At 40.9% G+C, this 26,939-nt stretch overlaps 1 protein-coding gene across 1 annotated transcript in view; it reads left to right on the top strand.

Moving 5' to 3' along the window:
- The window catches only part of LOC121372974 (protein FAM43A-like), a 52,151-nt gene extending 25,544 nt beyond the window's left edge, over positions 1–26,607 (top strand). Inside the window, exon 2 of the mRNA XM_041499416.1 lies at positions 22,839–26,607. The gene's annotated coding sequence lies outside the window, so the exon portion shown is untranslated. The remainder of the gene's footprint in view (positions 1–22,838) is intronic.
- Positions 26,608–26,939: the final 332 nt, after the last annotated feature.

Raw genomic sequence — 26,939 nt, 5'->3', positions numbered from 1 at the left:
TTAAACAAAGGGCGGGATGTAGCCCAGTGGTAAAGTGCTTGCTTAGTGCGCGGTCGGTTTGGGATCGAACCCCGTCGGTGGGCCCATTGGGCTATTTCTCGTTCCCTCCAGTGCACCACGACTGGTATATCAAAGGCCGTGGTATACTCCTGTAGAATGGTGCGTATAAAAGATCCCTTGCTACCAATGGAAAAATGTAGCGGGTTTCCTCTTTAAGAATATATAATGTCAAAAATACCAAATGTTTGACATCCACTAGCCGATGATTAATAAATCAATTCGACCAAGTAAAGCTAGTGAAACTTTAAACAAAACAAACTTTGATCCCATATGGAGAGTGCAGAAAAGAAGTGATTACGTCCCCATCCCTCCGCCACCCCGCCACCCCGCCACCCCCACCGCCACCCCAACCGCCGCCGCCGCCAGAGAGAGTACATATGGTAGAGTGCGTCTCCACTAATGACGATGACGGCGACGTTGAACCTGGCGTTCCCGGCACGCCGTGGAACGTCGTGTTGACTGTCGTCGTGGCAGAGTAAACAAACTGTTGATATTGGGGAATCATCCGGAAGTAGATGGACTCAATTGCATTGTGTCGCAGATTTCGCTTCGCATAGCCCGGCGTTTCAAAGTCCGACGACCGATTCCGTGAGCGGTTTCGGTTGTCTTAGCATCACCTGGATTTAGTCAGGCTTGGTGTGTCTGTGGAGTTCAATGGGACGCTTTGTTGCCAGATTGTTGTTTGACAAGCTATGTTCTGTAATTGTAATTGTTGTCCATGTATGCGGCAAGTCTGATGCTCTACATGGATTGGGTGGAAATGCAAACAAACTCACGAGTTATCATAGTTTTGCCATATTGTGTTATCACAGATTTTCGTCCGCTTTCCGTCTTGGAGTATATATTTATACTCACCTGGAGAAACAAAAGTTCCACTGCACCAAACAAAAGGTCTCAGACCAAAGAAAGAAATGTTTTATTTAACGACGCACTCAACACATTTTATTTACGGTTATATGACGTCAGACATATGGTTAAGGACCACACAGATGTTGAGAGGAAACCCGCTGTCGCCACTACATAGGCTACTCTTTTCGATTAGCAGCAAGGGATCATTTATTTGCGCTTCCCACAGGCAGGATAGCACAAACCATGGCCTTTGTTGAACCAGTTATGGATCACTGGTCGGTGCAAGTAGTTTACACCTACCCATTGAGCCTTGCGGAGCACTCACTCAAGGTTTGGAGTCAGTATCTGGATTAAAAATCCCATGCCTCGACTGGGATCCGAACCCAGTACCTACCAGCCTGTAGACCGATGGCCTAACCACGACGCCACCGAGGCCGGCGGTCTCAGAGCAAGTTCGAAGTTTGTAAATGGCTGAAATTGGCGACTCGTGTGAAGACGAATGAACAAATAAATAATTTCTTGAAAATTATTTAGATTTTTATTTTTTTCATTACCGTTAAATAATAAATTACTATACCTTATGCAATACGGGCAGAAAATTAGATTTTTTTTTAGTGAGTGTATACGTGTATGTATGTGTATGTGTATGTGTCTGTGCGTTTGTCTGTGCTTATGTTAGTGTGTATTTGTATCTGTTTTACCGGCCTCGGTGGCGTCGTGGTTAGGCCATCGGTCTACAGGCTGGTAGGTACTGGGTTTGGATCCCAGTCGAGGCATGGGATTTTTAATCCAGATACCGACTCCAAAACCTGAGTGAATGCTCCGCAAGGCTCGATTGGTAGGTGTAAACAACTTGCACCGACCAGTGATCCATAACTGGTTCAACAAAGGCCATGGTTTGTGCTGTCCTGCTTGTGGGAAGCGCAAATAAAATATCATTGCTGCCTGTCGTAAAATAGTAGCATATGTGGCGACAGCGGATTTCCTCTAAAACACAGTGTCAGAATGACCATATGTTTGACGTCCAATAGCCGATGATACGATAAAAAGGTCAATGTGCTCTAGTGGCGTCGTTAAATAAAACAAGCTTTACTTTTTTGTGTCTGTTTCTGTCTGTCTGTCTGTCTGTGTGTGTGTGTGTGTGTGTGTGTCTCTCTCTGTCTGTCTCTCTCTCTGCCTCTGTCTGTCTGTCTGTCTGTCTGTCTGTCTGTCTCTCTCTCTCTCTCTCTCTCTCTCTCTCTCTCTCTCTCTATCTTCTCCTCTCTATGTTACTAATAGTTGCCCATGCTTTTGGGAGGGGCCTTTCTTTGACCCCATAATTGCCAAACCCACCACCAGAAGCCTGTTTAATAAAACCCTTTTTTGTTAACATATATGATAAGAAACACAAAACTATATGTCTACATAATGTCCTCTCCTGGTGGCACTTAGCTCATCTCAAGCCGGTCTGTATGTAATTGGTGACTTTAACTTGCGTTACTTTATTCTACATATATTTGTAATAAGAAACTCAAGGCTTTTGATATATGTGGGCCATTGAATGGGATCATGTTTTATGACCCAAGCCGGTTTCTATTCATTATAGTTGGCTAAACCTGTCCATGTAATGGACCGGCAAAGACGTTGCGGTACGCTGTCTTTAAAATGTACCTTTCCTTTCTGGGACACTGGACCCCGTTCCACAAAGCGATCTTAGCCCTGAGATCACCTTAAGTGCATAGCTACCTTATGCACTAAGGTGATCTTAGTGCTAAGATCGCTTCGTGGAACGGGGCCCTGGTCATCAACCTGGCAGGTCATGTGACGATTTTGTTTTTGTTTTGTTTTGTTTTGTTTAACGACACCACTAAAGCACTTTGATTTATTAATCATCGGCTGCTGGATGTCAAACTGTTGGTCATTATGACATATAGTCTCAGAGAGAAAACCCGCTACATGTTTCCATTAGTAGCAAGGGATCTTTTATATGCACCGTTCCATAGACGAAATAACACTTATACCACGGCCGTTAATATACCAGTCGTGACGCACTGACTGGGACCAGAAATAGCCCAAATAGGCCCACCGACGGGGATCGATCCCAAGTCATGTAACGAATATCCTAATGTACTACAACTACTTTTTTTATTTCAATTTATTTTCGTGCTTATATCTAATTAAAGTTCAAGCACGCTGTCATGGGCAGACACCTCAGCTATCTGGGCTGTCTGTCCAGGACAGTGGGTTAGTTGTTAGTGGTTAGTGAGAGAAAAGAGGGCGTAGTAGCCTTACACCTACCCATGGAGTCGTTAAAACTCGCTCTGGGTGGGAGCCGGTACCAGGCTGCGAACCCTGTACCTACCAGCCGTATGCCCGATGGCTTAACCACGACACCACCGAGGCGGGTAACTGTCAACATAATGGACGGGCAAAGACGTAGTGGTACGCTGTCTTTAAAATATACGTTTCCTTTGTGGGACTCTGGTCATCTGGTCATCTACCTGGCAGGTCATGTGACGAATGTCCTAATGTACTATAACTACTAATTAATGCGCATGTCTTAGATATACAAATGTGTCGGGTCACTGACCTCCGTACCCTACTAACAACGGGCAACGGGCAACTCTATTTACGTGCCCCTATCCACGAAGGTTCAGGCACGCCCACTACGGATTTAGCCTCTGACTTCGCCAGTGACTAACTCCGTAGCAGGAGGAGGGGGGGGGGGGGGGGGGGGGGGGTAAGTTTGAGGTGGGCGGAATTTGGAAAAAAGCCATTTAGTAAAGTCAACGCGAGCGCGGACCAAATAGCAGACACTTCGCAAACTTGAAGTAACACCGAGTGGGAGCCGTGCTCTGATTGGCTGAATTTCAATTCCTCGGTGAAGCCTGTTTTTTACCTAAGTCTACAAAGAGTAACTGCATCCAAAGACATGTCTGGACTCTAAAATTTGACCCAAAATAGTTAAGACTGCTCAGCCAAAAAGTTTTTAAGGTGATTTTGAGCAATTGAACGGGCGCCGAAATAAAATGCGTTAGACTACTTATAAAAAAATAAACATAAGCATTTTGAACTGCTTCGAAAACGTTTAAAGTCTAACTAGCCCAAAGGAGGTTGTTACCTGTCCTAGTAAAGGTTGGCGCAGCAGGACTCATGGCGAGTTGATGGTCTGTTCAGGTTTGAAATGGAGAAGGTTGGTGTGTAACAACTCCAGATTTCTTTTGATGGCTCCCTTGTAGATTCCCCGGAGTACGATCTTTAGGATGCGATGGATCGTAGAGTTTGGCATCTCTCGGGTCAGGTGGCCTTGCCTGTAGAGACCGTCCTGCTGAGCAATCACAATTAGGTCTTTGCTGTATTCCTTGATGCCATATTGCAGTTGGTATTTGCCTTGTCCCGTGGGTAGATGGCGCCAGTGATCATCTGACCAACATTGCGACATCAGGAGTGAGGTGTCAGAGAAATCTCCGATGACCGCCCCCCGGTACTTGGCTGGTAGCTGGTTGCAGACTAGCGACCACTTAGAGGAGTCTGACGGTTCCGGATCCGGATCGGACGCCGACGAAACCTTTCTCCTCTTAAGTTCAGGTCTCCTGGTCGCTGTAGCAACAACAACGGTCGGATGTGCTGGTGGACTGGCAGGGGGCTCAGTGATAACCACGTGTCCTGTGTCCATATCCACCGGTGGGTCAACAGGAGGAATCGCCACTGTCAGTTGAGCTGACAGCTTTGGCTCCCCCTGGTCCGCTCCTGGCGAGTGTTTGGGTCGAGTCACGGCGGGCTGTTGTACAGAATGATCCGCCCCCGGTGGTTTAGCCACCGGGTTTGGGTCACCCTGTGTCGCTCCTGCTGGTCTCGTCCGCTGTTTCGAAACAGGAGGGACTGTCCCTGGCGGTTGAGCCGCCAAGTTAGGTCCCCCCTGAAACGTCTTAGGTCGCCTCCTCCTTGGTCTTCCATACGCTGTGGCTCCGTAACATAGTGTTACCGTAGCGTTGTCCCCTTTGTGTTCGATGCGGTATTTGGCTAGTGAGCCAAGTTCACGCAGTACAGCTCCCAGGGTGGGGGTGGGGGGGGGGGGGGGGGGGGGGGGGGGGGGGGGGGGAGGAGAAAAATCACCACCTTCTCGCAGAACAACTTCATTGTTCGAAAGTCGGCTTGGGTATGCAAGAATCGACTGCTACTAACAACTGGGTTATTCCCTCCTGGGCGCTGTTTATATAGCATGTCTTCAGACAACACCATTAGTTCTGACATCTGAAATGCTGAAAAGTACAGTCAAACCGGCCAAACACGGGAGTATACGTAAGCGGTCGCGTGAGACAGGTTGCTGCTGAATACAGGCTTCCGCATTTACAAGGTTTAAAAAAAAAAAAAAAAAAAAAAAAAATATCTTTCTTTTTATACGGTGGTAAAGCACACGCCTCATACGCGGTCGGTCTAGGATCGACACCCGTCGGAGGGCCCAGCTAGTGCACCGAGACTGCTATATCAAAGGCCGTGGTAGGTGCTAGTCTGTCTGTGGGATGGTGCTAATAAAGTATCCCTTGAAAAAAAAATGTAGCGGGTTTCCTCTTTGTCAGAATTACCAAATGTTTGACACCCAATAGCCGTGTCGTTCCAGCCAGTTCACCACGACTGTATATCAAAGGCCGTGGTATGTGCTATCCTGTCTGTGGGATGGTGCATATAAAAGATCCCTTGCTGCTAATCGAAAAGAGTAGCCCATGAAGTGGCGACAGCGGGTTTCCTCTTTCAGTATCTGTGTGGTCCTTAAAAATATGTCCGACACCATATAACCGTAAATAAAATGTGTTGAGCGTCGTTAAATAAAACATTTCCTTCCTTTTTCCAAATAGCCGATGGTTAAAAAATCAATGTGCTCTAGTGGTGTCGTTGAACAAAACAAACTTTATCTTTACTGGCAAAATAAAATAACATCTTGTGACAACAACGACTGTCACATTTAGTATAACTTGACATGGCTTGCAGTTATATCTCTGTTATATCTTCGGGTTTCTTCGACCTTTGACCCAGCAAAGATGCTCTGTTTGGCCTTTACTTGCACTGAGTAGGTGTAACCTATGTGGGTTTCTTTTCTAAACATAAACACGTTGATTAAGATCAGTGACAGCTGGAAAGGATCATCCAAAGTTGAAGCCATCGTAAAGTGGTGACAATAAATTTGCAGGTGCTATATAGACGGATAGTCGTATATCTGACCCGCTCCTCGTAAATTACAAACTGTATTAAATGTATTAGCATACAGCTGGGGCAAAATTATGTCAACTAGATATACACTCCAAAGTTTAAACATAAAGCGCCACACATAATATTTACAACAGCAAGATCCTTCCCCCCCCCCCCCCCAAAAAAAAAAACCCCACAAAAACAAAACAAAAACAAAAAAAACCCTACAAAAAACAACAAACAAACAAAAAACACAAAAAAACACCACAAAAAAACCCACCACACACATATACACACGTGCACACACAAGTATGCACGCGCAACACACACAAACCCCCGCACAATACCCAAAAGCAAAATCGAATAAAAAAAACGAACAAAAACCTAACAACAACAACAACAATAACAAAAAAAAAAAAACACACCCAAAAACCCACCCGAAATAACTAGTCAACAAAAACAAGAACCCTTACTAGCCCCCAACCCCCCCCCCCCCACCGCCACCCCCGAAACCCTCTCCCAACAAACCCCCAACAAAACAACAAAAAACGAAACACCCCTAAGAAAAAAAGAAAAAAACACAAAAAAAAACCCACCAACAAACCCCCCCCCCCCCCCCCCCCCCCCCCCCCCCCCCCCCCCCCAAAAAAAAAAAAACAACAACAAAACAACAACAACAAAAAAAACAAAAAACAACCTTCACCGCCTTCTGGAACAAGAAGAATTACAGCAAAAAGAAAATGGATACATTGCAACGATATTTCGGGATGTAATTGCACCTGTCATTGTTTAGAAATTAGTATTACAATAGTATTGTACGCACCATCCTTGAAACCAGTGATAAGCCCACCGTGCCCCCGAGGCCAACTGAAAATTACGACTAGGCGAGGAGGTCACGGTGATATTTCCAATTGGAGGTATCAAGTTTAACGACTTTAATTCAAGCACTGTGTTACTAAATTGAGCGAGGTCGCAGTGATATTTGCAAATGAAGTTATCTTTGTTTCCCGCGTTGGTACAACTGTCCTTGTAGGGAATGTACACCGAAAGAAAGAAAGACATGTTTTATTTAACGACGCACTCAACACATTTTATTTACGGTTATATGGCGTCAGACATATGGTTAAGGACCACACAGATTTTGAGAGGAAACCCGCTGTCGCCACTACATGGGCTACTCTTTCCGATTAGCAGCAAAGAATCTTTTATTTGAGCTTCCCACAGGCAGGATAGCACAAATCATGGCCTTTGTTGAACCAGTTATGGATCACTGGTCGGTGCAAGTGGTTTACACCTACCCACTGAGCCTTGCGGAGCACTCACTCAGGGTTTGGAGTCGTCGTAGGGAATGTACTCCGTGTGATAGACACCATTTAACCGCAGTTTGTATATATATATTATTTGCTGTAACAAAAGTTGGTTATACCAGAATGTAATACTATAGGATCTCACTCCAGCTAGATAAAAGGGCACATTTAGCTTATAAAGGATACTTTTTTTTCATATATTTTAGGGTGAAATCAGGAACGGATCCAAGAAGTATTTTTGGGGGGAGGGGAAAAGTCACACGAACTATCTAGTTAAAAGGGCACCCCAAAGGAAAAATAAAACGGACAAAAAAGGGGCATTTAAATATTTTAAGGCGAAATGGGTCACCAGAAATCCCCCCACCCCCTTACCCCAACCTTACCCCTTACCCCTACGATTAAACTTACATATTAAATATATTTTCTTGTTTACAAATATCAGTGTCTGTATATAAAATGTGTTTCTGGTCGTCTTAATATTTGTAAGAAGCCCAAACTGGATTTTGTGTTCAAATAATTTCGTACGTACGAAAAAACAATAGTTTAGGAAATAAGATGAAATTTAACCTAGTACAAATATTAGAACGATCAGAAACACGTTTAATATACAGCCACTAATATTTTATGCAGAAAAATATATTTCATATTTAATTACAATCGTTAAAAAGTCTGTTAGTCGATAACATCTTAAACATTACTTAGGAATGTCCCTTTGACCATTACTTGTTGGTGATTAATACCTAAGTACCAGACGAGATTTGCAGTTGTTACTTGTAGTTTTTCAAATCAATCCCCTGCCTTTGGGCTAATGCTCTTTAGACAAAGGTCGGGTTTAAAATACAGAAGACAATAGTTAAGGGCCATGGATGGTCTTTGGTCGTTCAAGATATCATGCTTGTTATTTTCCTGAACTTGATGATAGAGAATAGCGACTATGCCCCGGGCGACTTCTGTAGGTTAAAAACAGACACAAAGAGTAGACGGTCTGCACAGCACAGCCACTTTCTAATGACCGCTTTCGCCTTGGGTCAGTGGCTATTTCCGTGTTTGACCATAGGAACATGATCACAAGTATCGATGACCGGTCGCAGATATTCACATTCATCCATTTAGTTTTGTTTTAAAGACTATTAGATATGCAGTTCGCATCCCAGTACCGGCTACAACTCAGGGAGCGTTTTACTAGTATAATTGTATTTTCTGAAGTGGTATGTAACGGACCTGTCACAAGAATGTATTATTCTATTTCTTACATAGTTGATCGGTATATCCGCACAATGCAGAGTCGAATGGCCATTTGGCAAAATAGTGGTTGATACCAATCTAATAAAATGTGTGTTTTTTTGTAAATAATTTCAGTTTGGTTTGACGTAAGAAGAAAAGTAAAAGTGTTTTGGAAATAACAAAGAAATACAATTTGTGTGTGCAATTTACAAATCAATCGGCTCGGAAATAAATAAGTTTTAGTAAATAACATAGTATGAAAAAAAATTGCGTTCCCTGTGGGACGGACTATAGATAGCTAATACCACGTCTATAAGGGCGTATACCACCAAATCAAATCCCATAGACGACAATAGTAACATATGTGGCTAAAACTCCTACCTGCAGCGTATCAATCGACATAAACGCCACGGATATAAATACTTCCACCCCTCACCCTCATAGTGAATCAGAAAAATATTGGGGGTCAAGCTGCTCATTTCTAAAATAACGGCTATCAAAACTTTGACCCAGCCGGAAGTTATTTGGTTTAGTACTACCATAAAAGCCATTCCCGAGAAGATCCTTTACTGGACAATACATCCTTCTTGCCACTCCACAAATCCTGTTGAAAACAAATTTAAACGTCTTTTTCCAAGTAAAATGTATAGACGGCGCTTTTGCGTCACAAAGTAGTCAGTTTTAGGTTAATTAATACGTGATAACGCTATCACTATCTATCGTACTTATTTGATTGGATGGCATGACTGATTGGGTTAGCACCTACGAGCAGCAGGTCAGGTCAGAGTGTTTAACGTGCATATTCAGAACAAGCTGTTGTAGCGCACGCCTGTCCTGGGCATAGGTACCGGCCTCGGCCGGCTCCTCCGACCAGGACAGAAAAGGGGTGGGGTGGGTTGGAGGGTGTACCGCCTGCATTGGCTGATGCAAGGGGCACCAGCAGTCCGACCGGGACCGGTAACAGGCGGAGGGTGGTATGGTGCTATGGAATGTGGAAGGTCCCGTAGGATTACGCCAAAGAGAAAGGGTGCGCATTTTTGTGAAGGAAATTAGGCGCAATTTTGAACGGTCCGCCAAAAAGTAAAAAAGGGAGCTACAACACGTGTGTTATTAGTGTGTGTTGTCATAAATAACGAGTGATGTTCCCACCAACGGGCGTGTTTGAAAAGGTATTTAAAAACAAAAACTCAGGGCGTATTTTAACAGGAAAAAATTGTTATGTAATGTATTTTGTGTGGTTATGTTAAAAATACAAAATATAAGACGTAATATCACGTAAATCGTGAGAATAAGATACTATTTCGCACATAACTTTTTGACTCTTATCGTGACGAATAAAAAGAACTTTATTTTTCCCTCACTTCACCATTGTCATAATTTGACACAGAAAAAAGATCACAACGTGAAATATTCTTTGTATACTTCCACCTATTAACCGGAGAGCACTTGCTAGAACTTGCTAATAAAAATCAGTGATCCATTGAGCATCAGGGCTGAAAAGGAAATTGTGTCTTGGTCGAATTCTCTTGAGCTTCGAAGCACAATTAACTCTAACCCTGGAAATGTCGATTTAAAAGATGTTTGAAGTAACATCAACAGGCGGCTACATACCTGAGATCAATTTAAGCGCATCGGAATGTCAAATATATATAATGCATGACCTATTATCAGGAGAGTTTCTACGGATCAGTGGGTCTTAAAAGCCTTAATATATACTTCCACTAAATAATTGACAGTTAACCGTTAACCCCTGCCCTGGACAGAAAGCGCAGAAAATTAAAATGTACGCCATGGACAGCGTACTTGAACTTAAGTTGAATAAAAGCGCGAAATAATGAGCTCGGTGAAAATCACGTCAAATACCCGTACCCACCCAGAGAGAGTTTTAATAATTTAAAAGGACTGTAATGTATGCATTGTTGCATTTCAAAATATGCCATATATATATATATATATATATGTGTGTGTGTGTGTGTGTGTGTGTGTGTGTGTGTGTGTGTGTGTGTGTGTGTGTGTATATGTCTATATCGTTCATATAAGATTAGAGGTTAGAACGTACGAATGTGTAGAACTGGCGAAGTTGTTCTCTCTCTCTCTCTCTCTCTCTCTCTCTCTCTCTCTCTCTCTCTCTCTCTCTCTCTCTCTCTCTCTCTCTCTCTTTCTTTCTCTCTCAGTGTGTATGTTTAAACATTAGTGCTTGAAGTGGGTGCAAGATTGTTCAAGACTGTGTACCATCTCCCCTAGCCACCCACCCTAAATGCGCCTCTCATACATGCACCAACAGTAAAAGCTTCTATTCACTGACACACAAAGCGTAGTCTCGCTGGTCACCACAAAGAACCACAAATATTTATTTCACAGACAATCCCTGAGATCAGTGAAGTTCAGCAATGTACTTATGTACGATGTATTTATAGTACAATTTATGCAGCTATGTTTAACTGCTGTGTATACTAGCAGAAAGTATCAAATATTGACACTGTAGGTGTTTGAGATATTAATCAAGCTATCCAAGTCGTAAATTTTAAGAAGGAAGGTTAAACGTAAGGACGCACTGCCAAAACGCGCGGTAGTTAAATTATGTGGTCCTTCACGTTAAGTCGTGTGGCTATAAATTCTTTGTATTGGTCTGAAGATACCTTGAGGCAAGGATACTTGACGACAATTCAAAAGGTTGTTTTCATAGATTCCCATATAATTACTTTTATGCATAGTTTTAAATTGAATTTTTGGGGACCCAGTGGTAAATTGCTCGCTTGATGCGCGATCGGTTTGGGATCGATCCCTGTCGGTGGGCCCACTGGGCTATTTCCCATTCCAAGCAGTGCATCATGACTGGTATACCAGAGGCCATGGTATATTTAGGTGTTATCCTGTCTATTGTGTGCTCGCCTGGGGTACTTGCGTCACAGGTTCCAAACCATTTCTGTGCATCCATTCAACCCTGTTAGATTGTTTTCTCATTCCAATTAGTGCACCACAACTGGTCATGGTTCGTGGTATGTGCTATCCTGTCTGTTGGATGTTGCATATAAAAAAGACCCCTTGCCACTAATGGAAAAAAAATGCAGTGGGTTTCCTCTCTAAGACTAAATATCAAAATTACCAAATGTTTGACATCAAATAACCGACGATTAATAAATTAATGTGCTCTAGTGGAGTCGTTGAACAAAACAAACTAACATTTATATGTCAAAATTATCAAATGTTTGACATCAGATAACTAACGATTAATAATTAGATGCGCTCTAGTGGTGTGGTTACACAAAACAAACTTTATCTTTTAAAATTAAGAATTTAAATGTGGCCGCCCCTTTAAGTTAACTTTCCTTTCCTTAAACGACGAGAAAGTCTACATTATTGGTTATTGAGACAACATGTATGGCAGGGTTAGTCTTGTGTCCTGTGACATATAACACAAAGCGCAGATAATGTTTTTCTTTCTTTCTTTTTTCCCCCCGTTAAATCCCCGTTAAATCCCCGTTAAATCTATGACTGCCGGTATCTTGGAAACGGAAATTAAACAGCCATATTATTCCCATCGCTTCGATTTTACTCCCGGCCCGCTGACATTTTATGTATTGTATATCTCGTTTATTACGACGTGCCATAAATCAATAGGTATTATTTGTAAATATAATATATATACTAGTATATATACTCTTCAAAAAAAGTAGGGGAACTCTAATAAGAATTTACAATTGCCAAAATTGTAAGGTATATTAGCTGTGGATAATGGTTATTGATAATAGTGAATTAATTGGGCAAACATTACAACCGGTAGTTCAGTATTACAGTAGGTTTTATGACCACCAAAGATCTTGAAGGACTATTGGGGTCAGAAGTTCAATTCAACATGACGGGGTTTTTTTTATCAGTAAATCGATAATTCCATAAAAATGACAAAAAAACCCCAACAAAACAATAACAACTGTATGATCAACAGAATGAAAAAGATTGACAGAAATAATGTCCCACAGTGATTAATGGACCATTCTGGAAATTTTCAAAATCGAGAATGACACCCCACGCACGTGTACGGGGCAAATGCGTGATGCATGTGAAAACTATGGAATGTGTTGCGGCGTGTTAATAAACAGACTTGAACGTTCTTTACTAGGATGTTTGTGGTCAAAACGTATGTTCGGTCTAATAATTGATATTAACATTAATATTTCAGGTTCCCCTACCTTTCTTGAAGAGTATATATACTGACTTTCAAAAGAAACTTTACAAAGCTTGAAATTGTATTATAGAATTCTGAAAAACAATAAAAGATACGGTGGTATTTTAAAGTATCATGACGTTCAACATCTAAACGTGGCAATGCTTTTCGTTATACATGCAAAGTCAGAGGCGGATCTAGGGGGAGAGGGGCCAGGGGCCCGCCCCCTACATTTTGCGACAGTTATAATTTTATTATATATTAATTTTTTTTTTTTTCTTACGACCCCCCTCCAAACATACCCCTATGTTCCCTTGGCATTCCGCCTCATGTCCTTGCCCCCCCCCCCCCCCTCTCAATAATATCCATCCATCCATCCATCCATCCATGTAAAGCAAAGCACCAAAAAAAAAAAAAACCCACCCAAACGAACCAAATGATTTTTTTTAAATCCTCTTTTTTTTTTATCTTCCTTACTTCTTTTATCTATGTAGTTGTCTGTTTTTTCCCCAGTCCTGTCTGCTTCTCTCTCCCCCCCCCCCCCGCCACACCTCCGACCTCTCCCCAACCGCACTCTTCTCTTTTCTCTTCACTTCTCTCATGTTTTGTCAGGGGCGGATCTATTTTTAAGAGGGTCTATGGGACAAAAGGGCACATTGAAAAGGGCCACCCAATAATTTTTAAAAAAAGACCACAAAAAACGGGCACATGGATATATTTATGAGGACGGATCCCCTGGATACCTCCCCCCCCCCCCCCTGATCCGCCTCCGTTTTATTATTTTCCCACAACAGGGACTCTTACGTAAGCTAATTGGAAAGTAAACCCATGTACACACGTTGTAACTAACAGCGATTTGTGTGGCTGCCTGGAGATGAACATATTGACCGTGTTTTTTAAAGTTTGATCTCTGCTAACAACCAAAGTAGTGCTGACACCTCGTGGTAATCCCGCATTGCGCTTCGTAATCCCGGCAAATCTCGCGAGAGTTCAAGCGGACGCCTGACACATGTTGTCGCGAAGATGTAGGACCACACAGATAATGAGAGAGGAAACCCGCTGTCGCCACTTCATGGGCTACTCTTTTCGATTAACAACAGGGGATCTTTTATATGCACCATCCCACAGACAGGGTAGTATATACTACGGTCTTTGATATACCAGTCGCGGTGCACTGGCTGGAACGAGAAATAGCCCAATGGGCCCATCGACGGGGATCGATCCCAGACCGACCGCACAGCTACGTCTCGCTCCCCATGATGTCGCGAAGACAATAAACCTAGGTATGTCTCTAGGATCTTAAGTAAAATGTGTTGAATGCGTCGTTAAATAAAACATTTCTTTCTTGGATCTTAAGTTGACTAGGGGCATATGTGTAGTAGTGTTGCTATAAAGTGCTCCTACTGGCAGTAGCTAGTGGCAATTGCCATACTAGCTCAGATGGTAGAGTGCTAGACTCTTATATCGAGGGTCTCTGGTTCGAATCCCATCAGTGGGGGTTGATTTTTACATACCTACAGTTTCTTCGTTTTTTAATTATTATTTTTTTCTTGCAAATAACTGTTGAAGACGGGTCACTACGGTAGATTAAAAAAAAAAGGTATTCGTTGATAACAACTACCATAGTGATGTGAATAGCCATTTGTCCTGAGGCCGGTCGCGATGTAGCCCAGTGGTAAAGCGTTCGCTCGATGCGCGGTCGGTATGGGATCGATCCCCGTCGGTGGGCCCACTGGGCTATTTCTCGTTTCAACCAGTACACCACGATTGGTATATCAAAAGCCGTGATGTGTGTTATCCTGTCTGTGGGATGGTGCATATAAAAGATCCCTTGCTGCTAATCAAAAGGAGTAGCCCATGAAGTGGGGACAGCGGGTTTCCTCTCTTAATATCTGTGTGGTCCTTAACCATATGTTTGAAACCATATAACCGTAAATAAAATGTGTTGAGTGCGTCGTTAAATAAAACATTTCTTTCTTTCGTTAATAACAACTACAATTCCGGCTGTCTTTCAACTTCTTTCTATCCGTTGAATTCCACCTGAATTCCATCTTATCGATTAGCAGCAAGGGATATTTTATATCCATAGACAGGATAGTACATACCACGGCATTTGATATACCAGTCGTGGTGCACTGGCTGGAACGAGAAATACATCTGACTGAGCAAGAAGAAGAAGAAGAATGAAACTTTCCTGTCATGGACGGCGTGCGCTACAACAGCTTGCTCTGAATGTGCACGTAAAACCCTATGACATGACATGACATGAATGAAAAGAAGAAAAGAGTCTCTATATTATCTGACACTCGGTGACCTACGGTAGATGTAGCGAGTATTAAACAGAACACTGCTTCGGTTCGGCATCGTTCATTGTTTGGTGTGAAAACATTCAATATTAAACGAGATAACCGCGCCAGAGATGGTCTTTGTGAGACTGTTACCTTACATCTCGTTAGCGCGGTAATACCTAGTTTAAGTAAGTGTGAAGAATGCGCTAACATCAATATTTATTCTTCAAAAGGATGACACTTTTTTTTTTGTCTCTTAATTCCAGTTACAAGAAGGCGATATGTGGGGTTTGTGTCTGCCGTATGCGTATCCAAGCGTTCGCCTTCTATAAGACTAGTTCTTTGGCTGATTCTGTTAAACTGGAGTCTGTGGTGATCTTGTTAAGGCCAAGTTAATGCGTGCACTTTGAAACAAAACAGAAGAAAAAAATCCTGTTAAATTTGATAATGTGAGCATCTGTAAATCTTTCTTCTGGTCGTTCTGCCGGTGGTTTTCAGATCTGTATGGCTGTCTGTCAGTTACACTCTAGCTCACTATTTTTGTTTGTTATGTTATTTTGTCCAGTCTGTGTCTTTCTCGCCTTCCCTCCCTACTACTCTCTCCCATTCAACAGCTGATGATTAATACATGTTAAACAAAACAAACTTTTAACTTTGTAACTCAGTCAGCTTAACTACATCTCTCCCCCTCTTTCTTTCTCTCTCTCTCTCTCTCTCTCTCTCTCTCTCTCTCTCTCTCTCTCTCTCTCTCTCTCTCTCTCTCTCTCTCTGTGTCTGTCTGTCTGTCTGTCTCTCTCTCTGTCTGTCTGTCTGTCTGTCTGTCTGTCTGTCTCTCTCTCTCTCTCTCTCTCTCTCTCTCTCTCTCTCTCTCTCTCTCTCTCTCTCTCTCTCTCTCTCTCTCTCTCTCTCTCTCTCTCTCTCTCTCTCTCTCTCTCTCCCCCCCCCCCCCTCTCTCTCTCTGTGTCTCTGTCTCTGTCTCTGTCCCCTAATGCAGCGAAGGATGTTTTATATGCACTTTTTCACAGACAAGAAAACACGAAAACACATGCCACGGCCTTTAATCAGTTGTGGTGCACTGAGAAACGAGAAAAAAACTCAATGACTTGAAAAATGATGTGATGCGAGACTGAATGTCAGCAATGTGAGGTTGACTGTCAGTAACACGGTTCACTTCCTCACACTGGGAATGACGATTCAAGTTGTGCAGGCACTCTTTCCTGTTAGGAGGGGAGATGTAGCCCAGCAGCAAAGCGATCGCTTGATGCGCGGTCGGTCTGGGATCGATCCCCGTCGGTGGGCTCATTGGGCTATTTCTCGTTCCAGACAGTGCACCACAACTGACATACTAAAGACCGTGGTGTGTGCTATCCTGTCTGTGGGATGGTGAATATAAAAGATCCTTTGCTACTAAATGAAAAATGTAGCGGGTTTCCTTTTTAAAATTAATTGTCAAAATTACTAAATGTTTGACACATAATAGCCGATGATTAATAAATCAATGTGTTCTAGTGGTGTCGTTAAATAAAACAAACTTTAAACAAACGTTTTCATCACATAACGATGTTAGTTGTGCAGCCACTCCTGTTGAGGGGCGGAATTTAGCTCAGTCGGTTGAGTGCTCGTTTGAGGTGCTTGCGTCGCAGGATCGAACCACCTCGGTGGATCCATTCAGCTGATTTTTTTTTTATCGTTCCAACCAGTGCACCACAACTGGACAAAGGCCGTGGTATGTGTTTTCCTGTCTGTGGGAAAGTGCATATAAAAGATCCCTTGCTGCATTAGGAAAACTGTAGCCGGTCTCCTCTGATGGCTACGAGTGAGAATTACCAAATGTTTGACATCCAATAAGCCGAAGATTAATTAATCCATGTGCTCCAGTGGTGTCGTAAAATATAACAGACAAAACAAACAAACACTTTCCTGTTAATGTTGGTATGATCAATATTAGTTTTATTGGGACATTTAAATGGCGTTTCTCAGACCAAACCCTCTTTTGTTCCAGGCGTTAGGTAGCTATATTTGTTTGTACAGGAAATGGCAAATTCTTGTGGTTTTGTCCTTTTCTCCGTTCAGTGTGACTGACATTGATGTCTTACTTGATGAACTACATCCGTTCGACAGGTAACATTAATGTTGGTAGCGGTCTCTCTGTGTGTACCACATCGATCTTTTCTGAACGCCGGCTAACAGTACTAGGCTTATGTCAGCTGTCATATGATGTAGATTTTTTTTTAACACTGCCCGCAAGGGATCTCCAAGAGAACTTATGTTCGCTGACAGTAACACATTATTGTAACTTAGTGCAGTACAAAATATAATAAATCGTTTATAGCAAAGTCATGCCACAAGCGCTTCTAATGCGAAAACGTAATAAACCATACAAGAAGAAGAAAATGTTTTATTTAACGACGCACTCAACATATTTTATCTACGGTTATATGGCGTCAGACATATGCTTAAGGACCACACAGATATTGAGAGAGGAAATCCGCTGTTGTTTCGACTAGCAGCAAGGAATCTTTTATATGCACCATCCCACAGACCTGGTAGTGCACACCACGGCATGTGATATAACAGTCGTGGTGCAATGGCTGGAACGAGAAATAGCCCAAATGGACCAACCGACGGGGATCGATCCAAGACCGACCGCGCATCGAGCGAGCGCTGTACCACTGGGCTACGCCCCGCCTGTAAACAATACAAAGGCATTTCGGCAAGCGCTCGAGTCATAATGCGAGAACGTAATAAAGTATGCGGCAAGCGCTCGTAATGCAGTGTGTCCCCCCCCCCCCCCCCCCTCCCCCCCCGCTTCCAACGTCAGTCTCTCGTGATTGTTAAGACGCTTTGACCTTGGCCTTGGTTCGCACCCTTTTAACAGCTCCAACCCAGATTGATTTCGAAAGGCTTGCTTGGTTCAACTACACCGGCCTCGGTGGTGTCGTGGTTAAAGCCATCGGGCATGAGGCTGGTAGGTACTGGGTTCTGAGCCCGGTGCCTGCTCCCACCCAGAGCGAGTTTTAACGACTCAATTGGTAGGTGTAAGACCATTACACCCTCTTCTCTCTCACTAACCACTAACAACTAACCCTCTGTCCTGGACAGGCAGCCCAGATAGCTCAGGTGTGTGTGTGTGTGTGTGCCCAGGCCGGCAGGCTTGAACCTTAATTGGATGTAATCACGAACATGAAATGAAATGAAGGTTGAACTACTCTAGTCCTTTTTATCAATTCATCACTTCTGTTTTACTATGAATTTATCATTATCAGACATATTTAATTTTTAGGACAGTGTGCTTGAATCTTAATTGAAACAAGCGCAGAAATGAATTAAAATGAAATGCCTCTAGCTCTATACATTGTGTGTTAAGTGCCTAGCTACATGTACGAATATATTTATGTATATATATATATATATATATATATATATATATATATATATATATATATATATATTTGGTGGGAACACATTTTTGACTAGATCATCTGGTGCAGTCAGGTTAAGGTTTGACTTGTTTAGTGACATTACTAAAGCACATTGATTTATTCTGACAGCATAGCCTTCAGAGGAATCTTGTATGTATGCACTAGGTTGTGCCTTGTAGCAACATTTTGAGCTGTATGATACACGAATAGTAATTAATATTCAAAATAAAAGGTTGCAAGCTACGGGTGTGAGCAGTTTGGCGTGGGGGTATACGGGCGGATTCAGGAAATGGTTTGGTGTTTGTTTGTTTGTTTTGTTTTTTTGGGGGTACTAAAGGAAATATGACACATGGACTAACTCATTAAATGAAAAATCCAATGAACAAAAAAAAAAAAAAAAAAAAAAAAAAAAAAAAAAAAACCAACCAACCAGAAAAAGGAATCATTTACATATATTTAGAGGAGCCGAGTCCTCTGGTCCCCCTCCCCCCTCCCCATTTTATCCTCCTTTGGAGTACTGCTTCCCTGTATGCTTTGGTATGTACACAGTTGTGGATGGGATTAACAGTAGGGTGGGCATTTTAGCATTAGCTTATCTGGCCACAGACCACAATTAATTACGCTATATGTTTCTATATAGCCTTAGTGTCTATAACAGTTTTATTAATATCAGCAGGCCCATGGATTTTTGTATGTACCTTTGCCTGCCTGGGGGACGCATGCCCTGAAAAGGACAACCCCTGTTGTCCAGTTCTTGCTCCCAGGATATTGGTTTAAACATGGGCCAGAATTACCACAAACAAGTCTGCAATGTCGACAAATTACACATGTTTACAAACTACATGCCCTTCCCTGTCAACTTCAGTCAAATAGTTGCCACCTCAAAGCTGTCTGCTATGAAATAATCACAGTCAAACAGCAGATTACAAATTTCCAGATGGGAAGATAACTGTAATCTGAGGTCATCTATCAGTTTAGTATTCAGTGACGAAAAGAACGAGCCTTGGTCACCATGCCTTTTGGCTCAACCCTTTTCTTAGTCAATACGTCCTTAAAGTCTTCCATCCCTACCATTCAATGTCACTGCGACCCTCAAGTCACCCAGCAGCCATCTGGGTTGACCCGCTCCTCAGATTCCACTATCATCTTCCAGCTCTTGACAATGCAATCCGACAAGGTCGCGATTAAAGTATTGGCTGTCATTCCCGATGATGTTAACCATGACACAGCGTTACGATGGGCAGGCACGTGGTGAGTCTGTGTTTGACATACAAAATAGCCGGTGATTTAGTGCGAGTATGGCTTGTCGTCATACACATACATTCTTCTCGCTTTCGTTCATGCTTTTAGACCCTGAAGTCCCTGAAAACATCCAAAGTTCTGTAGCCGACACACTCTGCTGATTTATCATCAACCTTCCAGAAGTGTCGCTATCCATCTATTACTTACCATTCCAGCATTACTCGCGGCTTTAGCGGACATGCCGTAATCCACGTATCGCTGGAGTATTGTATACAACGCATTCCGGCTATAAAGAAGTGACGAGTTTGCATTCCAGTTGCTGCAACAAATGGTTATAAGATACAATGTACTTTGAACATAATATTTGTGAGGAATTTGATGTATGTCCAGTTACTAATATCACGAACTGAATGTAAGTTAATGTAATAATGAGATTTATGTGAACTGAGTGGAGATCGTGTTTGAAAAGACTGATATCTTCGTGTATAAATACAATTTAAAATGAGAGAAAGAGACACAGATAGAGAGATAGAAAAAAGAGATAGACAGATACAGAGGCAGAGTAAGAGTGAAAAAGCGGAGAGAGAGAGAGAGGGGGGTGTGGGGGTGTGTGAGGGAGGGAAAGAAGAGGCGAGAGAGGGGGTGAGAGAGAGAGAGAGAGAGAGAGAGAGAGAGAGAGAGAGAGAGAGAGAGAGAGAGAGAGAGAGAGAGAGAGAGAGAGAATGGAGGTAAGAGACAGAAAGGGAGGGGGAGGGAGAGAGAGGGGGAGGATAAGAAAGTTAAGTAAATGAGTTGCCTTGCCCACCCCGTCCCTTCCGTCTCGTAATTCTTATGTATTTCCTTTCCCCTCCCACCACAAAGGTTGCAACAGTCGCCTCTTGGTTTAAGTCTGTATTCCTGGACGGAAAACCTTTCTACGTGCCAGGTTACATTTCATGCACGTCTGTGCTGGGCTCGAGAGTATTTAATCAGCTAATTAATCAGCTGCATTTAAACAAACTCAATGATGCATAACCGACTATGATTTGTCACCTTCCGCGTACGCAAAGGTCAAGCTAAAAGGTGTATGACAAGTGAAACATAGTTTTTTTCTTCTTTCTTTCTCTATGTAATAAATCAGGTCGATTTGAATTCAGGTGCATATGCAGAATATTACACGAGTGAACGTTAGGTATACGGCGATGCGGTTTTTTTTTTCTTTTTTTTTTTTTCTTTTTTCTTTCTTCTTTTTTTCAAGCATGGATTGCACAGCTGGGTATATTTGATAACGTAATAAGGGGCATATTTAAATTGAAATCAGAATGCACGTCCTAGTTTATGCACGATGGAATTTCGGCACAAAATTCGGTTTTACGTCATATATAGCAAGAAAAGTCCGGCCAAAAAACGAAGTCATACCGCGGGAAATAAAAAAAAAAAAAAAAAAAAAATAATAAAAAAAAAATAAAAAATAAAATAAAAAAATATATATATATATATATATATATATATATATATATATATATATATATATATATATATATATATATATATTGACGCGCGTGGGTCAAAATCGACGTTCGCGGGTCAAAATCGACGCGCGCGGTGACAAGTGACCGAAAATTACCATAAGTTACCATTTATTGTAGAATAAATTGTTTTAAAACTATGTAACCAACGAACGCGATTTGGATACGTTTTAAAGCGTGTTGTAAGATAATTGATATCTAAGAGACAGTTGCAAACTTGCAAGCGTATGGTATTAATTTTTTATTTACATTTGAGCAATCCCTCAAACAAAACAAAATCCCCCAAAAAAAAAAAAAAATAATAATAGGAGAAAGAATTCAAACAAAACAATACCCAAGCATTTTTCTTCTTTAAAGGGACACACCCTAGTTTCAACCCGTGAACATTAACACTAAGTTTAGTTAATCTACAAACCTATAACACATTTGGATAAAGTTACAATTGAGTGAAACATGAGTCTGTGACTTTGAAATGGTGAAATATCCTCTAAAAATAGACTAAAAGTAGACTCCATAACTGTTATTTCTCAGACGCATGTGCGTTTCTAAAAATATGAGAAATGCATTTTGTGATATTAAAAACACCAGGATGACAAAAAACACTTCGAATGTACGGAAATTGATAATCTAAACAATAAAATCTAAGTAAAGTATGATTTTATTTGTCAAAAACGGTTATAATAGTAAATATTATGCGTTAGTGTTTAAAAACTAGGGTATGTCCCTTTAACGTACGACTCTTTGACTTTGACTTAACGACATATGTAGAAATTGGTTTCGCTTGTATTCTTTTCACTAAAAAAAATACTCTCTTTTTTTGTTTAACGACACCACTAGAGCACATTGATTGATTTATCATCGGCTATTGGATGTCAAACATTGGTAATTTGGACATATGTTCTTAGAGAGGAAACCTGCTACGTTTTTCTATTAGTAGCAACGGATCTTTTACATGCACCACCCCACAGACAGAATAACGCATGCCACGGCCCTTGATATATCAGTCGTGATGCATTGGTTGGGACGGGAAATAGCTCAGTGGGCCCACCGACGGGGATCGATCCCAGACCGACTGCGAACCAAGCGAACGCTTTACTCCTGGGCTACGTTCCGCCCCCGTATTATTTTCAGACTCTAGATGATCAGCCAAGCATTTTGGAATCGATCACCGACATGTGATGAATTTCGCCGTGTTATATCATAAAAGACACACTGTTTTATCCAATGTGTGGGAGTGTGTAAACATGAATTTTGCGACGCGTTATTTTTCGTGTGAATTTATTGATGTTTGACAGTCACAAATTGCATAAAATCGTGTTGCATAACGAAGCGATTTTATACCAAATTTGTCACTGTTCATCAATAAATTAATATTAAAAAATAACAAAGAATTCTCATAATTGCAAACAAATCAACTTATTAACTTAAAAACGCACATACGTCAGCTTCTACGTCAAGTGTTACATAATGGCGTCATTTTTGCTTTTTATCGAAAAATAACATTAGTAATGCCAGCCAGTCAGAATTAATTCAGTTAATCGTGTTACAGCTTAAAGTTTATAATAATTGATGGTAACATGTCTAACTTCTTCGTTTTTCATTTTCAGAATCAAAGACGCAACGTAACCTCCGTTAGCAGCAATGGAAGATTCCGAGACACGATGAATAGAAAGAGAGAGAGAAAAAAATCTGTAGGCCAATTCTATTTCCAGGGATATGAGGACCCTTTCCTGAATTATTTTTTTCATAATGTATTGATGACAAATGGAAGCTGTAGCGCATCATGGCCTTGTATGGATTAAATATTTCTAAAAACAGTTTGTGAACCTCAATATCTCCTGCTGCTGTGTGTGTGTGTTACGCTGAACGCATCCTCCAACCCCCAGGGTACGGTCCTGTGATTGACACATTCGTTAACAGTTTGTTCTGTGGTACGTTCACAATCGACCCACCGTCTGGATACGGACTTTCAGTGGCTGGTTTCTTCTCCAGTGTGTCATGAAAATCGCTGATGTATAACAGTCATGGTGCAAGCAAACACTCAACGAACGTTGTGACTCGATACTTGACCTAGTGATGCATTGAAGACTAATTCTGTGACTTCATTGAAGAAAACAACACCAAGGTCTCGTGCTTATAAAACTGAAAACTGAGACTCGAGACCTTTAACAAAGTTTCGCTCATACATATAGCACGAGGTTTACTATATGTTAAACATCAAAATAACTGTACTTTAAAATGTGCTGAGGTGTCGTTAGTTAAACATGATTCTCATCCTGTATTAAGGCTTTCATTAAGGTCTGATGATTTTACTAAACTCTGTTGAGCCCCAGGCACGGCGGAAGCAAGTAGACATTGGGGGAGGGGGGGGGAGGGCGCTGCGCCCTCGATTTCAGTCAGCCCCCCAATCTCAAAGTGTTTAAGGGGGTATGTTCCCCCGTAAATTTTTGCTAAACTAGATGTCCTGAAATGCAATTTTTTGCATTCTGCAAGTAAAATTCATCTTTGCCTTAAGATTTACTACCAATAATATTTTTGATTCAGAATCAATGTGCTCCGCCGTGTTTTAAAGTTGTTGTTTTAAAAAAAAAAAAAAAAAAAAAGCTTCTATCTTGCTGTCGGGATTTCGGTTTATAACATTTAATTGAGCCTGGTGGTAGGGTATATTTTCTTTTGGGGGACACTAGTGGACATGACATTGGTATTAATTTAGAAAGAATTCAAGATCAAAAGATCAGTGTTTTTTGTCGCTAATGGTGTAGTTGCCAGGCTATTATGTATGTTCAGTGTTAAAGTCACTAGTGATCAAACAATCTAAAGACATTTTCAGGGCCGTAGCTAGTGTGTGTGTGCGGGGGGGGGGGGGTTAAGGGGGGCAGTTGCCGAAAAAAATCCGGGAAGCTTTAAAGAAACTTAAAGAAAATTATCTTGTTAACTGTTTAAGGAGTTTTAGACTATTAACTACTCAGTTGCCCGCCCCCCCCCCCCCCCCCCGAACAAAAAATCCTAGCTACGGCCCTGATTTCTATTTTGTTTAATATTCAGGATCAAAGTTCCCTTTGTCACTAATTATGACAGTATGCGACATAAAAATGTTAAGATACCTCCCTCTCACATGCGCACATACACACCCACGCACGCGCGCGCGCGCACACACACACACACACACACACACACACACACACACACACACACACACACACAGACAACCTACACTGATATGATTGATCGTTTTGACAAATACGATTGAAACAACCACCCATCTTGCGTGCACCCGTGTAAATACATATATCATGGCTAAACCAGGAAACGTAACGAGTAAAAACACAACAAAAGGTTGTATCTTATTTTTGGAAATGCTTCAGGGAAACTCGATGACTGATGACGACATCTGAGTAATAGAAGGCTATGACTTAAGACTAGGTCACACCGGGTCATTCGCTTGTGTAACCCAGATATGTAAAATAAAAGACAATTTTGTAATCTTAAATTCTCTCGTCTGCTTAACAACCAGTTTTTTGTTGTTTTTTTTGAAACGTCGCGCTGCGTGTTAGAATGAGGAACTTCACGCGGTCGCGATATTTTTTGAGCAGACAATAATTTTCTTCTTTTCTTTTTTTGTTTTGTTTCGTAACACAAAACTTGTCCATGACACACAACGGGTTCTGAGATTTTCGCGGACCCGGATCTCATTGTTTTGAATTGGAGACAGAAATGAGTCAACTTGTTCCTTTTCAGAAAAAAAGTCCACAAAAAAACTAAACAAAAACGAAAGGTGCGTCAACACAATACGATTGCCTCATACGTGAATAGCCCATTACATAGCAACTGGTGAAATCGTAATGTTTGTCTTGTCACAACCGGGTACTATCGTACACGGCATTCGTATAGTATGACGTCGCCTTTAGTCCAAATTGCACTATTTATAATAAAATTGCAAATACTTTGAAATTATTTATCTCATCCCTTAAATATTTGGCCAAACTTGTATTTTCAGGGTCGAACCTAGTCAAAAATAACTATTGCGGGGGTGGGGTGGGGGGTAAAATTAAAAGAAGGACACAATAGTTTGGGATTTCCATTGGCCTTCAAAAATCACACTTTTAAATTAAAAAGGGGATATTTCTACATACCCGTAGCCACTAGGCACGCATCTGTAAACCTAAAAAAAACATTTTTTAAAATGACGCTAAAACACTATAATAATGAATATACTCTCAACCGCTTCCGGCATCGCCACTCCCATCCATATCATGCCATCTGTGCAAATCGATTCTTTTTTGTCATGAAAATCGTTTTTCATTTACGCGGAACGTGGAAAACACTCATAAAACAAATTGATTCTATGTTTACCAATAGCACTGATTTTACTCGAGCTGCGTAGTTTGCCTACCCCTGCTTCTAACGGCCTAGTTAAAGGCATACTGTCACAGATTTAAGGAACTTATTTCTCCAAAAACTGATAATACATAAATATTACATTAATTTGTGAAAACCAAATCTACTTATCACATCACCTTAACTGAACTATGTTGAAGGGAAGTCCATGTCAACCCTCTTGGCAATATTAGTTTTTGAATTATGGACCATTGCCATAATTCAATTATTTTTTACGAAATATCATTAATAGGTGAAGTATAGTGGTTACGTAGATGGTTGAATAAAGTACATTTAGGTACAAATTAAATATATATTTTTTCAGGTAATACTTTGTTAGGCCATTTAATAGGCCAGTGGTCTGTGACAATATGCTTTTAAGGATGATATTGTTTTTATTATTGTTATTTTTAATATATCTTTGTCATGAGGTAATAATAATTAAAACACTTTTTTCTCTTCTTTTTGTTTTTTGTCAGTTCAGATTTGGGGGCTGGGGCGAAAACAAGACAATACATTTAATTGAACAGACTGTATATATACGACACGTGATGGTGTATTTTCTAATGCATTTTGTCTGTTTATATAATTATATGTAATTTGTATATATACGTATATGAAAAACTGTTCCCATATTTTTACTTTAATAACTTATTATACCTATTCAGTGTAATATGTATTAATTAATATTTGAATGTTACTTGGAGAGAAATAGATATTTAGCGAAAAAAGATGTAAATAGTTATGGACAACAATTGCGTGTATGTGTACGTTGTAATTGGTCACTAAAAGCCCAGTGCAATACATTAAACCAGCTGTTGTTAACAGAAACAAATTATCGAGTACATTCGATAATTTCTGTTACCATACTCGCTAATTTTCGTGATAATTCGTCTGTGTAATAAGTGTTACGTAAATTATCGAGTCTGCTGTAACGACACTGTGTGTAAATATGTAAATATTTTTGAATATCATGACACCAAATGGATTTCCCTCATTCCAGAAAATTATATATATATATATATATATATATATATATATATATATATATATATATATATATATATATATATATATATATTAAACTACAAATGTTGCAACAAGTTTACTACGCAGATAAAAATAAATATATTGTTATTGTTTTATTTTTTTATATTACGCAAAATCGGTAATGTTAGTATGTTACGTAATCACTCCGGGATAGGGAAGACAACTTAATATTATTTTCATACCTGCTGATGTATAAGTTAATTCGATGTAAGTTTTGATACTTTGGTTTAACTATATTCCACCTCAAATTGGCTACATTTTAAAACAAGAACCATTTAAAT

The sequence above is a fragment of the Gigantopelta aegis genome, chromosome 1, assembly GCF_016097555.1.
Source record: "Gigantopelta aegis isolate Gae_Host chromosome 1, Gae_host_genome, whole genome shotgun sequence".
NCBI lineage: Eukaryota > Metazoa > Mollusca > Gastropoda > Neomphalida > Peltospiridae > Gigantopelta > Gigantopelta aegis.
Note: the sequence above shows the minus strand (reverse complement) of the source record. Positions and strands in the feature narration are given on the sequence as shown.